Source organism: Schistocerca piceifrons, chromosome 8, assembly GCF_021461385.2.
Source record: "Schistocerca piceifrons isolate TAMUIC-IGC-003096 chromosome 8, iqSchPice1.1, whole genome shotgun sequence".
In the NCBI taxonomy this organism is placed as follows: Eukaryota; Metazoa; Arthropoda; class Insecta; order Orthoptera; family Acrididae; genus Schistocerca; species Schistocerca piceifrons.
This window is the reverse complement of record NC_060145.1, coordinates 200683250-200698609: the sequence shown is the minus strand read 5'-3', so window position 1 is coordinate 200698609 and position 15360 is coordinate 200683250.

Sequence of the window (15360 nt, the reverse complement as noted above, 5' to 3'; positions counted from 1 at the left end):
GTTTCCTTTGCTGCTTGCTCAAAATACAGATTGAATAACATCGGGGAGAGGCTACAACCCTGTCTCACTATCTTTCCAACCACTGCTTCCCTTTCATGCCCCTCGACTCTTATAACAGGTGCTAGAAAAGTAAAAAAGAACCAAAGCATCTGACAACTGAGCAGAAGAACCAGGTTGAAGCATCCTTAACAGCTATTACAAGGCTTTCAAGGAAGCGCCCAATAAAATCAAAGGATATACATGTAATCTTGAAGTTTTACCACACAAAACTTTCTGCCACAGTTTTTATCCCATACCATTTAAACTGAAACAAGCAGTAGAAGAGGAAATCAACAGAATGATTGAGATGAATTGGATCACAATCTCGAAGAAACCCTACTACAGTCCAGTCCTGGTGCTATCGAAACCCGGTTGTAATTTCTGCTGAGTCCTTGACACCCAAGTGCTGAACACAATGGTAGTGCCACGTCCAGAGTATATTGGCGAGCTTATCTAGAAATTTCTTGGCGTTAGATACGGGAACTTCATAATCGCAGGTTTACCTTTGAGAGGTGTCAAGAAAGTATACAGCATTCTTATACGCTGGTGCAAATGATCAGTTCGAAGTGCTGCCATTTGGTCTCAACGTTAGCACTGGACTGTTCATCCCAGCGCTGTTGTTCTGTATATACCTAAATGACTTGGCTGACAGGGTGGACAGCAATTTGTGGTTGTTTACTGGTGACGCCATGGTCTACGGTAAGGTGTCAAAGTTGAGTGACTGTAGGAAGATGCAAGACGACCTAGAAAAAAATTTCAGTTGGTGTGATGAATGACAGATAGCCCTAAACGTGGAAAAATGAAAGTTAATGTGGATGAGTAGAAAGATCATACCTGTAATGTTCGGATACAGTAGTGCAAGTGTCCTGCTTGACACAGTCAAGTAGTTTAAATATCTGGGATTAAGGTTGAAAGGTGATATGAGGTGGAATGAATATTTGAGAACTGTGTTATGGAAGACGAATGGTCGACTTTGGTTTATTGGGAGAATTTTGGGAATAAGTGGTTTATATGTAAGAGACCGCATATAGGACGATGATGTGACCTATTCATGAGTATTGCTCGAGTGTTTGGGATCTATACCAGGTCGGAATGAAGGAAGACATCGAAACAGTTCAGATGCGGGCTACTAGATTTGTTAGCAGAAGGTTCGAACAACACGTAAGTGTTACAGAGATGTTTTGGGAACTCAAATGGGGATCCCTGGAGGGAAGGTGAACTTCTTTTCAAGAAACAGTATTGAGAAAAGTTAGAGAACCAGCATTTGAAGCTGGCTGCAGAGCGATTCTACTGCCATTAACATACATTGCGTGTAAGTGCCATGATGATAACAGAAATTAGAGCTCATACGGAGACACATAGACGTTTTCCCTCGCTCTATTTGCGAATGGAACAGGAAAGGAAATGACAAGTGGTGGTACAGGGTACCCTCCGCCACGCACCGCCGGTAGCTTGCGGAGTATCTGTGTAGATGTAGTTGTACATGCAGAGTATGTACTGTGACCAGTGGTATGGAGCTGCCTGACATTATATGTTTATGACTTATTAATCGATACCTCGACATGGGAAGAACATCTGTCCATCTTAACTTGGGTACTAGTTACTTTTCGAGGGGCAGGAGTAACAGTTAACAAGTGAAAATACCACTTTTTTCTAGAAAAAATATAACTTTAGGCTGTATGATTGATTCCGAGATAATTTTGCTTGTCTTTAAAAAGACATGTGCAATTAGGAACTTCCTGACGCTGAGAAAGAAGAAGCAACTAAAACTGTTTCTCAGGATTGCATAGTTTTTCCAACATTTTGACCCAGATCAGTCTTTAAACACAGAAGTATTATTTAACTTGATGCAGAAAAACTCAGTTTGGCAGTGGACAGAGAAAACTCTCTCAGCATTCAATGACATAAAGACCACACTGGTCAACTCAAATTTATTGTATAAACTGAGTTTGCATCTTCGCTAGGATTGGGAGCATGTCTCTTTCAAACAGGAATAATAGAAGGTACATCTACCTCTTGTCTTCTCTCCTTTCTGGGCTGAGTATTATCCCCCTCTGAAAGACCCTATACTACCACTGAGCGGGAGGCATTGGCAGTCATTTGGGCTTATCAGAGGTTCAATTATTGCACGTACAGTTCCCAAACATTAGAATACTGCGATCAACAGGCATTATGTTTTTTGCAAACATGTAAATTGTTGCACTGAAGACTTTGAAGATGGGTAGTGGCTTTCCAGGAGTATAATTTTAGTATGGTCTATACAAGTGCGAAAGATAATATTATTGCCGAGGTTTCATCTCATCTACAGAATCAAGAAATAGTTTCAAAGGAAGAAGTGGGAAAATTTCCAATTTTGTCAATACAGTGTGGTATTAAAAGGAAATATTACTTGGTGTTGCTTCAAAGCATGGATAGGCTGCAAGAAAGGTGATTGATGGTCGAAGGATCAACAACAACTTCAACAGGAATTGAATAATTTTTTACATAAATTCTGTCACAGCATCTATCAGGTGTCGTTCCAAAGGGAGCGTGAGCATGCAAGAAACTGGTGCATTTTTATTTGTTCAGAATACAAAAAGAAGTTAATTTGGTATAGTCATTATTTATGACGCCCCTTTGAAGTCCTCAATTGCTCGAATAAGTTAAAAACCTGTTTCCAGAGTGAGATTTTCACTCTGCAGCGGAGTGTGCGCTGATATGAAACTTCCTGGCAGATTAAAACTGTGTGCCCGACCGAGACTCGAACTCGGGACCTTTGCCTTTCGCGGGCAAGTGCTCTACCAAACCTGTTGTTATTCCATAGACACCATGCATGAAGTGATGAAGGAAACAAGCCTGTTCCAAATTTTTCATACGACAAAACCAAACAATCGAAGAATAAAGGCCCACTTCATTCTACTGTGTCACCTACTGTGGGAACCAGCACCGACACAAAAAAGGAAGTAAGGAACATGCAGGAATCCAAAATGGTTTGTACATATCACTTGCTGATTAATAACACACATTATTTCTAAAAAAGAAATTGAACATAATTTAACTTGATTCCTGTCCTCTTATATGCAAGTACTGCACACTCTATTACCACTCACAGAATGCAGGCTAAGTAATGCCTTCCGATTCCTCAGTACTGATGCTCTTAAAGATGCCACCAAACTGGGCCACCCAGTGGTGGGCGGCTGCTTGAGTCAGCATTGACGTGGGGCACTTACCTCTGTCTTCCTAGAGGTGTGGCTCTGCCCGCTCTTTCCATTGGTGCATCCGTCAGCACTTTCTTGATGTAGTTCCGAACCACTGCACTGGTCAGTGTGCAATCGATGCCTTAGGTCTGCACACATTCAGTTGTGCCTGACAAACCGCTGACTATTGATTGTATAGATGTTTGTAGCCCCATACCAAGAGCCATCCCGTATCAACAGCTAGGGGATACTGTCATTATACAGAGTGTAAATTTTAGTTGACAAACCAGAATAACTCGAAAAATAAGCTTCACACGAAAAAATGTGTAGAATCCAAAGTTGATTATTTTCGAGGGGGACATCTATCTGCTCGTGCTAAAATTTGCCTGCTACCCCATTCCCCTGGGGGTGGAGCGGGACGCAACTTTAAAATTTCAAATAGGAACCCCCCCCCCCATTTTTATTGCATTATCAGATTCTACATAAAAACTACATACATTTTGTCTTAAACATTTATTTTGATTATTGGTAGTTGGCGCTGTAATTCAAGAAAATCCATGTTCTCATTTTTGCGTGGAATATGGTTTCGGATAAATAGAAAATACTTATTTACTTCGTAAATTTTAGTTCGCTAAAATTAAAACTCTCCTGGAGAAATGCTCTAGCACAACCTAGCATTAGAGAAATTCTGCCGTAGCATGGCTTTTCTGGGATTTAAACCGATTATGTGTACCTATTGTCACTATTGTCATGCAGGAGAAACTGTGTGGACTGACTACATTGAGAAGTTTAAAGAAATGATCAATAATGTGGCTAGCACATTAGCTGGGTGAACACCAGCGGGACTAATGTATGGGAAGGAAGAGCACAATGTGTGCGTCAATAAGATAAATAACGTTCCTAAAGATAACAATCAATGGAAAGGAAAGGTAAGAGCCACACTAGTGAATTTAACAGCAAAGGTGAAACAATGGGAAAAAGTCTGATGGGAATTAGAGATTATAAGGGCTAATATGTGCAATTGGAGAACTAGTGCTTTTAAGGATGCATCGTCAGTCTTCGTTATTGACTAAAAGAAATAGAAAGTGGCAGCTTTTATACGCCAGATCATTCAGTATGTTAAGAATTCCACACTCAGGAACTTATTTACTTGGCCATTGCGGAAAGAATAGAATAAAAGGTCTTTACCCACGACAAGATCTAAAACAGTATTTTGTTTGATGCGAAATTTAGCCAGAGAATTCGTTATAGTAAAATGATGATGAATAGAAAATAAGTTATATGGCATCTGCATGTAGCTTGTATTATTTAAGAGGTTAAGTATAGGTTAATGATGGTTTTTTTATAGAAAACTGAGTAGGGACTTGTATATAATACGAGGTTTGGAACATCAATGGTGGCAAATATTTATTTACAGCTCGTACAAAACATATACATTTTTCAAAGTTTTACTGACCTTCAGAGTAATCACCAGCATTGTGTATAACCCGTTGCCAGCGATGTGGAAGTCGTAGGATGCTCTTAACAGTGCCAGTTGTGTTGACAGTTCGAGCGGCGCTGTCTATAGCCCGGCGAATTTGCAGCAGTTCTGAAGCGAATGCCGTGAAGTGTTTCCTTCAGTTTAGAAAACGAGCTGAACTCACGAGGGCTTAAGTCAGGGGAGTGCAGTAGGTGGTATAGTACTTAGCAACCCCATCAGTCAAACAAATCAGTAACAGCTTGCACGGTACATGGTCGAGCATTATCCTGCAAAATGATAGTCTTGTCCTGCAGAGCGTGTCATCACTTCTGTCTCTAAGCTGGTCGTAAGTTGTGTTCCAAAAATGAACATCATAGAGACACAGTCTAATATAGCCACTGTCACGAATGATTATGATGATGAAATGATGAGGACAAAACAAACACCCAGTCCCTGGGCAGCGAAAATCCCGCTGTATTATCATGATTTCTGCTGCAATCTGTACACTCCACAGCTTCATGATACTAGAGACTGGCTAGTTGTTGTTGTTGTTGTTGTTGTTGTTATGATCTTCAATCCAGAGACTAGTTTGATGCAGCTCTCCACGCTACCCTATCCTGTGCGAGGTTCTTCATCTTTGAGTAACTACTGTAACCCACATCCTTATGAATCTCCTTAGTGTATTAATTCCTTGATCTCTCTCTACGATTTTTACCCTCCACGCTTCCCTCCAATACTAAATTGGTGTTCCCTTTATGTCTCAGAGCCGGCCGGAGTGGCCGAGCGGTTCTAGGCGCTACATTCTGGAACCGCGTTACCGCTACGGTCGCAGGTTCGGATGCTGCCTCGGGCATGGATGTGTGTGATGTCCTTAGGGTAGTTACGTTTAAGTAGTTCTAAGTTCTAGGGGACTGATGGCCTCAGTTAAGTCCCATAGTACTCAGAGCCATTTGAACGATTTGATGCCTCAGAATGTGTCCTACAAACCGATCCTTCCTTCTAGTCAAGTTGTTCTACAAATTCCTCTTCTCCCCAATTCTCTTCAGTACCTGCTCATTAGTTACATGATCTACCCACCTAATCTTCAGCGTTCTTCTGTAGCACCACATTTCGAAAGCTTCTACTCTCTTCTTGTCTAAACCATTTATCGTCCATGTTCATGTTTCACTTCCATAATGGCTACACATCATACAAATTCTTTCAGAAAGGGCTTCCTTATCCTTAAATCTACACTTGATGTTAACAAATTTCTCTTCTTCAGAAACGCTTTCCTTGCCATTGCCAGTCTACATTTTATATCCTCTCTACTTCAACCATCATCAGTTATTTTGTCCCCCAAATAGCAAAACGCATCTACTACTTAAAGTGTCTCATTTCGTAATCTCATTCCCTCAGAATCATCTGATTTAATGCAACTACATTCCACTATCCACGTTTTGCTTTTGTTGATATTCATCTTATATCCTCCTTTCAAGACACTGTCTATTCCGTTCAACTACTCTTCCAGGTACTTTGCTGACTCTGACAGAATTACAATGTCATCGGCAAACCTCAAAGTTTTTATTTCTTTTCCATGGACTTTAGTTCCTACTCCGAATTTTTCTTTTGTTTCCCTTACTGCTTGCTCAATATATAGATTGAATAACATCCCAACCACTGCTTCCCTTTCATGACCCTCGAATCTTATAACTGCCATATTATTTCTGTACAAATTGTGAATCCCCCATCGCTCCCTGTATTTGACCCCTGCTACCTTCAGAATTTGAAAGAGAGTATTCCAGTCAACATCGTCAAAAGCTTCCTTTAAGTCCACAAATGCTAGAAACAGAGGTTTGCCATTCCTTAATCTAAGATAATTCGTAGTGACACATCCCCTTAGAAAATTTATGAATGACTGCTGGTAAACTTTTGCGTAATTTGATACAAAGACTGCTGAGTAAAACTGAACGTACTCAGACAGTTCTCTCTTTTTCTTATTTTGATCATCAATAAACTGACACACAATATTTTTAGCGCAACGCATTCTGACTTTCAATAATCCCTACAAAAGAATGGCCCTGACTAACAATAACATATACATTTCATGAATCACTCACCTCACAAGAATCATCGTTACTCGAACTAAAGCAATACAGGGAGTGCCAATGTTACCAGCTAAATAAAAGATTCTAACTATGGAAGGCACTAACTACTGATAGACGTAGTTAACAAATGAAAGATTTTGATAGAGAACAAACAATGTATTTTAATTTTATCCATTGTTTTTCAGTGTTTCGTCCGCAACTGTTTTACTTTCGTAAAATGAAGAACAAACCGCCTTCTTTCACAGAAGATAATATGATATAGTATTACTAGTGCACAGGTATTATTAAAATAATTATTTGGAACCATGTTGTGGCTTGTCAGCTGTTTGTACTATTATACCTTTGATTCCTCAGGAAAATAACATTACTGAACTGAACCATGATCCAACCACTAAGTTTCAGAAAAAATTGAAGAAAATGCTTAACCAATGTAACCTCCTCCTGTCTGATAAACAAATTAAAAGTTGCACATTAATGAATCCCACTGCCCCCAAACTCAGAGCACAGCCAAAGATCCATAAACAGAACTCTCCAATTAGACCAATTGTTAACTCCAAGAACACACCTGCATGTAAACTTTCACAGTTGTTAAATAATATCCTCAGAGAATTTTACACTTTTGAAACCACTTACACAATAAAAAATGCACATGAGTTAACAACACTCTTCAAAGATGTGAAAATCCCCAGAGAAGCTAGATTTGCGTCATTTGACATTATCAATCTGTTCACAAATATACCTGTTAAAGAGACAATTGAAATAATTAGAAAAACCTCACCACACACAAAAACTAATCATACCAGAGATTACAGAGTTGGTAGATCTACTTGAACAAGTACTGTCCCACAACTACTTTTCATTTAATAATAAAATCTATCAACAGAAAGAAGGAATAGCTATGGGTAACTGCATGTCAAGTTTCCTAGCTGGCATTTTCATCAACCACTTAGAGAATAAGTTCTTCAAAGGAGAAAATAAACTTGTTCAAAAAAGTGTGTATTACAAGAGATATGTAGATGACACACTACTCTTATTTGATGGCACTAAAGATGAACTTGAAGAACTCCTCACATCGTTCAACTCACTCTACAATAAAATAAAGTTCACAATAGAACATGAAACAAAACAATCCATAAATCTCTTAGACCTCACAATTGTGAATGAACAACAAGAACATAACTTGTACATTTACCGAAAATCAACCTACACTGACATCACATCACATGAATCTTCATACCACCTGAACACATAAGTATGCTGCATTTAGATCAATGTTGAACAGGGCACATACATTACCTTTAAAACACAAAGCACTAACACAAGAAATAGATACTATCAGAACAATTGCAGTAAATATAGGTTACTCTGTAAAATGAATTGATAAACTATCTAGAAAAATTCAGACCAACATCACTCACAAAAACACTGAAACGAAAACTACTGACACAAAACAAATCTTCACAAGCATTCTATACTTAGGCACAGTATCACAAAAAATAGCTAACTTATTAAAAAAAACAATATTAAAATATCTTTCTCCACTAGCAGCAAACTTGGATACCACTTACCTCACACAGTGAACACAAACAAGCCAATAACACAACACAGTGGAATATATAAATTACAATGTAACAATTGCCCTGCATTTTACATAGGAAAAACTGGAAGAACCTTCCACACACGGTATAAAGAACACACCAACGCCTTTCGACTAAACCATTTTGAAAAATCTACAATAGCTAACCACATGTATATTAATAAACACAGACTTGACGACATCCACAGCAGCCTAACTGTAGTTCACACAGAACCCAACAGTAAAAAACTTAATCTACTAGGACAGTTAGAAATAATGCTACACAAAGAAAAATATGCCGAAAACTTGTTGAATGAACAAACAGAGTTTAACAGCCACAATTTTTTCTACACCTTTAAAAGTTTATTTTTTCCTGAGGAATCAAATCTATAATAGTACAAACAGCTGACAACCTACAACATGGTGCCAAATAATTATTTTAATAATACCTGTGTACTAGTTATACTATATCATATTATCTTCCGTGAAACAAGAAAATAGATTATATTTAGAAGTAGAACGTCTGTTTGAACGAAAATCTTTGGCATGTTACGTTCTGCTACTACAATGTGCGAAAAAGTGTGTGACAATGTATATATCCCAGTATGTGCTGCAACATTAAAGATGTGTATTGTGTATACCAACTGTACAACAGAAGCAGACATCATACAATGTTAAACTGTAAGTTAGTTTCATATTATTAACGCTGTTAAACTTATATCTACAATATACCATGTTGTAACACAAGAATGTAATATTGTAAGTAGGCTGTTTATGTTTTCGCTATGTAAGTAGGCTGTTTATGTTTTCGCTATGTAAGTAGGCTGTTTATGTTTTCTTATTGGCAACGTTACGTAGCGCTCAATATGAAAATCACTGGCTGTGCTGTGTGCAGTCTGTGGCTGCTTTGCATTGTTGTAATACTCGCCATTGTAGTGTTGGGCAGCTGGCTGTGAACAGCGCGTAGCGTTGCGCAGTTGGAGGTGAGCCGCCAGCAGTGGTGGATGTGGGGAGAGAGATGGCGGAGGTTTGCAATTTGTCATGAACTGATATATATATTATGACTTGTGATGATATTAAGGTAAATACATTGTTTGTTCTCTATTAATATCTTTCATTTGCTAACTATCCCTATCAATAGTTAGTGCCTTTAGTAGTTTGAATCTTTTATTTAGCTGGCAGTAGTGGCGCTTGCTGTATTGCAGTAGCTTGAGCAGCGAAGATTTTTGTGAGGTAAGTGATTTGTGAAAGGTATAGTTTAATGTTAGTCAGGGCCATTCTTTTGTAGAGAATTCTGAAAGTCAGATTGCGTTGCGCTAAAAATATTGTGTGTCACGTTAAGCACAGTTATGTATAATTGTTCTAAGGGGACGTTTCAATATCAACAGGCAAACAACTAAAAAACCTGATGTAAGTCACTAAAAAGCACCTGAAGATGAGCCTCCAAGGCTCGAAATGCATAGTGCAGTAAATAAACGCAACTTGTGACTGAGCGCGGTTTGTTCTTCATTTTAACAATGCATTTACCTTAATAGTATTTAAAGGTCGTCATATATACATCTGTTCATGATATCCAGTCTTACAGATTTCCTCTTTCTGACGGACACACGTCCATATCGTCCGCTCTCAAAACTCTGGCACCTCTGTCCCCACATCCATCACTGCTGGTGGCTCACCTCCAACTGCGCAACGCTACGCGCTGTCCGTATCCAACTGCCCAACACTACAATAGTAAATATTCTAACAGTGAGTCCAACCAGCCACAGACTGCACACAGTACAGTCGGTGATTTTGATACAGAGCGCTACGTGGCGTTACCAACATAAAAACCTAAACAGCCTACTTACAGTAGGCTCAGTATTGCCTCTCGTGTTCCAACATTTCTACGGAATCCAAACTGATCCTCCCCGAGGCTGGCTTCTACCAGTTTTTCTATTCGTTTGTAAAGAATTCGTGTTAGTATTTTGGCGCCGTGACTTATTAAACTGATAGTTCAGTAATTTTCACACCTGTCAACATCTGTTTTCTTTGGTATTGGAACATGATCTCTTGATATTCACACTGGTAGTTCTCTTTTCGCCAAAGGTCTCTTTAATTTTCCTGTAGATTATATCTATCTTACCCCTAGTGATATATGTCTCTACATCCTAACATTTGTCCTCTAGTCATCTCTGATAAGTCATTTTGCGCTTTCTGTCGATCTCATTTTTGAGACATTGTATTCCTTTGTGCCGGCTTCATTTACTGCATTTTTATGTTTTCTCCTTTCATCAGTTAAATTTAATAGCTCTTCTGTTGCCCAAGGCTTTCTACTAGCCCTCGTGTTTTTACCTACTTGATCCTCTGCTGCCTTCACTATTTCATCTCTCAGGGCTACCCATTCTTCTTCTATTGTATTTCTTTCGTCAGATCTTGTCAATCGTTACCTAACGCTCTTTCTGAAATTCTTTAAAACTTCTGGTTCTTTCAGTTCATCCACATCTGATCTCCTTAAAATGCCACCTTTTTTCAGTTTCTTAAGTTTGAATCTACAGTTCATAAACAATAAATTGCGGTCGGAGTCCACATTTGCCCCTGGATGTGTTACAATTTAAAACCTGGTTCCTAAATCTCTGTCTAACCATTACATAATCTATTTGATATCTTACAGTGTCTCCAGGCCTCTTCCACATATACAGCCTTCTGTCATGATTCTTAAACCAACTGTTACCTATGATTAAGTTATGCTCTGTGCAAAATTTTACCACGCGGCTTCCTCTTTCATTCCTTACCCCCATTCGACATTCACCTACTACTTTTCCTTCTGTTCCTTTTCGTACTGACTAGTAGTCACTAATAGTATTTGTTTGTCAATAAACGTACCCATAGTGGGGACAAAATATGTTCATGAAAAAAATTTCGTTCCCACGAAGGGCATCCTAATGTATCAGCAGTAAGAATATACAGTATCTGTAGGACGACAGCGAAATAAGTACGTTATTTAACGTCAAGTTCGCTGTAAGCGACTTTTATTTGTACCTAGATTCTTCCGCGCTGCGCGTTTCCTTAACTGTGTATGCAAAAAAACAAGAGTGAACTTTAATTTGAACTAGTAGGTTTTTTAGAAAGAAAGGAGCGTGATGTGTTTTATGCTAGGCTCTTTCAGAGAATTTTCGTGGTTAATAAGGTGCCACAACTGATTTTCTTAATGCTGAAATGTGTAATTGAACGCTATGGCGTCATTTAATTTAAGAATTGCTATAAATGCTACAATATTCCTTGTGCAAATAAACACAGATGTTGTGCAGAGCCGGCCGGTGTGGCCATGCGATTCTAGGCGCTTCAGTCTGGAACCGTGACCGCTACGGTCGCCGGTTCGAATCCTGCCTCGGGCATGGATGTGTGTGATGTCCTTAGGTTAGTGAGGTTTAACTAGTTCTAAGTTCTAGGGGACTGATGACCACAGATGTTAAGTCCCATAGTGCTCAGAGCCTTTTGAACCATTTGTTGTGCAGAGATGAGACAGTTACTAAATCTACCATGACTTATGGAATAATTAAGAGATGGACGCTTACCCTAATAGACAGCTGGACTACAAGAAAAGTGATCGTCGGTACTAATATGCACGCGGTCCGGTTCCATCGACTTAGGAATTCGCTTTCAGTATAACTGTGTTTTGTTATTCCAAATTCATACACTCTGATGCCAGTGATTAGTATTCTGGAGAGCAAACAGTAAATCTTTCATTGTGTATGTACCCCATGTATCTTTCTTTGAGAGACCCTGTTTTCGGATATCACAACCGAACTACCGAGTGTAAGGGCGGTGATTGTTTATGTTTCTGCTTGGCTCTTGAGTTGGCTTTCATGTGTGAGGACATGAATAAATCATCAAAATGGTCAAATGTGTGTGAACTACACTCCTGGAAATTGAAATAAGAACACCGTGAATTCATTGTCCCAGGAAGGGGAAACTTTATTGACACATTCCTGGGGTCAGATACATCACATGATCACACTGACAGAACCACAGGCACATAGACACAGGCAACAGAGCATGCACAATGTCGGCACTAGTACAGTGTATATCCACCTTTCGCAGCAATGCAGGCTGCTATTCTCCCATGGAGACGATCGTAGAGATGCTGCATGTCGTCCTGTGGAACGGCTTGCCATGCCATTTCCACCTGGCGCCTCAGTTGGACCAGCGTTCGTGCTGGACGTGCAGACCGCGTGAGACGACGCTTCATCCAGTCCCAAACATGCTCAATGGGGGACAGATCCGGAGATCTTGCTGGCCAGGGTAGTTGACTTACACCTTCTAGAGCACGTTGGGTGGCACGGGATACATGCGGACGTGCATTGTCCTGTTGGAACAGCAAGTTCCCTTGCCGGTCTAGGAATGGTAGAACGATGGGTTCGATGACGGTTTGGATGTACCGTGCACTATTCAGTGTCCCCTCGACGATCACCAGTGGTGTACGGCCAGTGTAGGAGATCGCTCCCCACACCATGATGCCGGGTGTTGGCCCTGTGTGCCTCGGTCGTATGCAGTCCTGATTGTGGCGCTCACCTGCACGGCGCCAAACACGCATACGACCATCATTGGCACCAAGGCAGAAGCGACTCTCATCGCTGAAGACGACACGTCTCCATTCGTCCCTCCATTCACACCTGTCGCGACACCACTGGAGGCGGGCTGCACGATGTTGGGGCGTGAGCGGAAGACGGCCTAACGGTGTGCGGGACCGTAGCCCAGCTTCATGGAGACGGTTGCGAATGGTCCTCGCCGATACTCCAGGAGCAACAGTGTCCCTAATTTGCTGCGAAGTGGCGGTGCGGTCCCCTACGGCACTGCGTAGGATCCTACGGTCTTGGCGTGCATCCGTGCGTCGCTGCGGTCCGGTCCCAGGTCGACGGGCACGTGCACCTTCCGCCGACCACTGGCGACAACATCGATGTACTGTGGAGACCTCACGCCCCACGTGTTGAGCAATTCGGCGGTACGTCCACCCGGCCTCCCGCATGCCCACTATACGCCCTCGCTCAAAGTCCATCAACTGCACATACGGTTCACGTCCACGCTGTCGCGGCATGCTACCAGTGTTAAAGACTGCGATGGAGCTCCGTATGCCACGGCAAACTGGCTGACACTGACGGCGGCGGTGCACAAATGCTGCGCAGCTAGCGCCATTCGACGGCCAACACCGCGGTTCCTGGTGTGTCCGCTGTGCCGTGCGTGTGATCATTGCTTGTACAGCCCTCTCGCAGTGTCCGGAGCAAATATGGTGGGTCTGACACACCGGTGTCAATGTGTTCTTTTTTCCATTTCCACGAGTGTATTATGGGACTTAACTGCTAAGGTCATCAGTCTCTAAGCTTACACACTACTTAACCTAAATTATCTTAAGGACAAACACACACATCCATGCCCGAGGGAGGATTCGAACCTCCGCCGGAACCAGCCGCACAGTCCATGACTGTAGCGCCTGAAACACGTATGTAACGTAGCAGCGATGGCGAGGCATTGCAGCGTCTCTGACCAGAGAGTAGGCGCTTGACCGCGCGAGTGTTGCGAGCAGTTCGCTAGTTGTCGCTATGCAGAGCAGTACTCTGTCAGTAGTCGTTGCTGTCAGTAGCTCTGTTTAGTTGGGTGGAGTACTCTGTCAGTAGTTGTTGCGAGCAGTAGCTCTGTTCAGTGGCGTGCAGTACAGTAGTCGTCGTCATGTAGAGCAGTACGCTAGTAGTCGTCATGCAGAGCGGTCGGTCAGTGGTAACAGCCCAGTGCGGTTGTGTGATGTAGTCTGTCGGCAACACTGGTCAAGATGCTGAATGAGGTATATTATTAATTAAGGTAATCTTCACATAATGTAAAGTTTATTTATTGTAATTAATCTCCAACAAGTGCCCCAATAATAATTTTTATTCCAAAGCAGTTTTTACAAAACAAAATTTATTTAATTGCACATCCCCTTTCATTCCACTTCCATTAAAGAAAATTTTCAGTTAAATCACAAAAAAAGGGGATATTATTATTTGCAATGCAGTTCCTCCAAGCCGTGCGCAAGAATAAGAGCAGAAAATTGACTAGCAGTTACAATGAGGTAAGACTTTAATTCTGATTATTGCACAGGGCCAAAGACCGATATTTCGGTGTAATTGAATTAACATTATCGGTGAGAATTTGTTGTCACTGAATAGACTTTAATTTTTTTGTGAAGAACTTATATTTGAGTCAGATTGCTAATTTTTGTTTAATTGTCATTGTCAGTAGATTTCATTGTGGGGAGGTTACACTTGGCGACACCCAGTCCAGGATCGAATTTCGTTGAGAGTCTTTTGAACAACAGTCAGATATCTGCTCTTATTTGCTTAGATATAATTAGGATTTGGCGCTACGCTTTTATTAATCTTGTGACTTTCTTTCTACAGGTCAACGGCAATTCGTTGCTCTGTTGTATTTGTGTGTTATTTTTTGGATTGTGCTTCTTTGTTTTGTGAATATTTGTGACTATTGTAAAAATGCCGCGAAAGACTGTGAATAGTGTATCGGGAGGTATTATGAATGAAATTACCGACTCAAACAACTTTACCGATAGGACATGTGACACGCAGTGTAATGATGACAATCCTGCGTTCACTAACAATCAGTGCATTCCAACCACTAATGATGACTTTTATCTTAATGATGAACAAACGAACTCAATTGTCTCTTCTGTTAATTTGACGACAGTTGATGACGCGGGACGCTCTATTGTAATGAGCGCTACCCAGCTTAATACAACCGGTTTGGAAAATTCAAGTAACATACAAACAAATTTTTCGAATGAAAATGGTCAGTGTAGTGAGAGTACGACGGATCCATTTAATTCCGAAATAATGTCTGACAGTGTACATCCGACTGACAAACCTTTTTCTAAATCTCAGAATAACCAAATGGTTACAGTAAGCGAGAAAGTTCCAGATCCACCACTAAACAGCACAGAGAGTATAAACGCTAACTTTGGCTTTGAACAAATTATGGCAAGATTGCTACAACAACAATTTA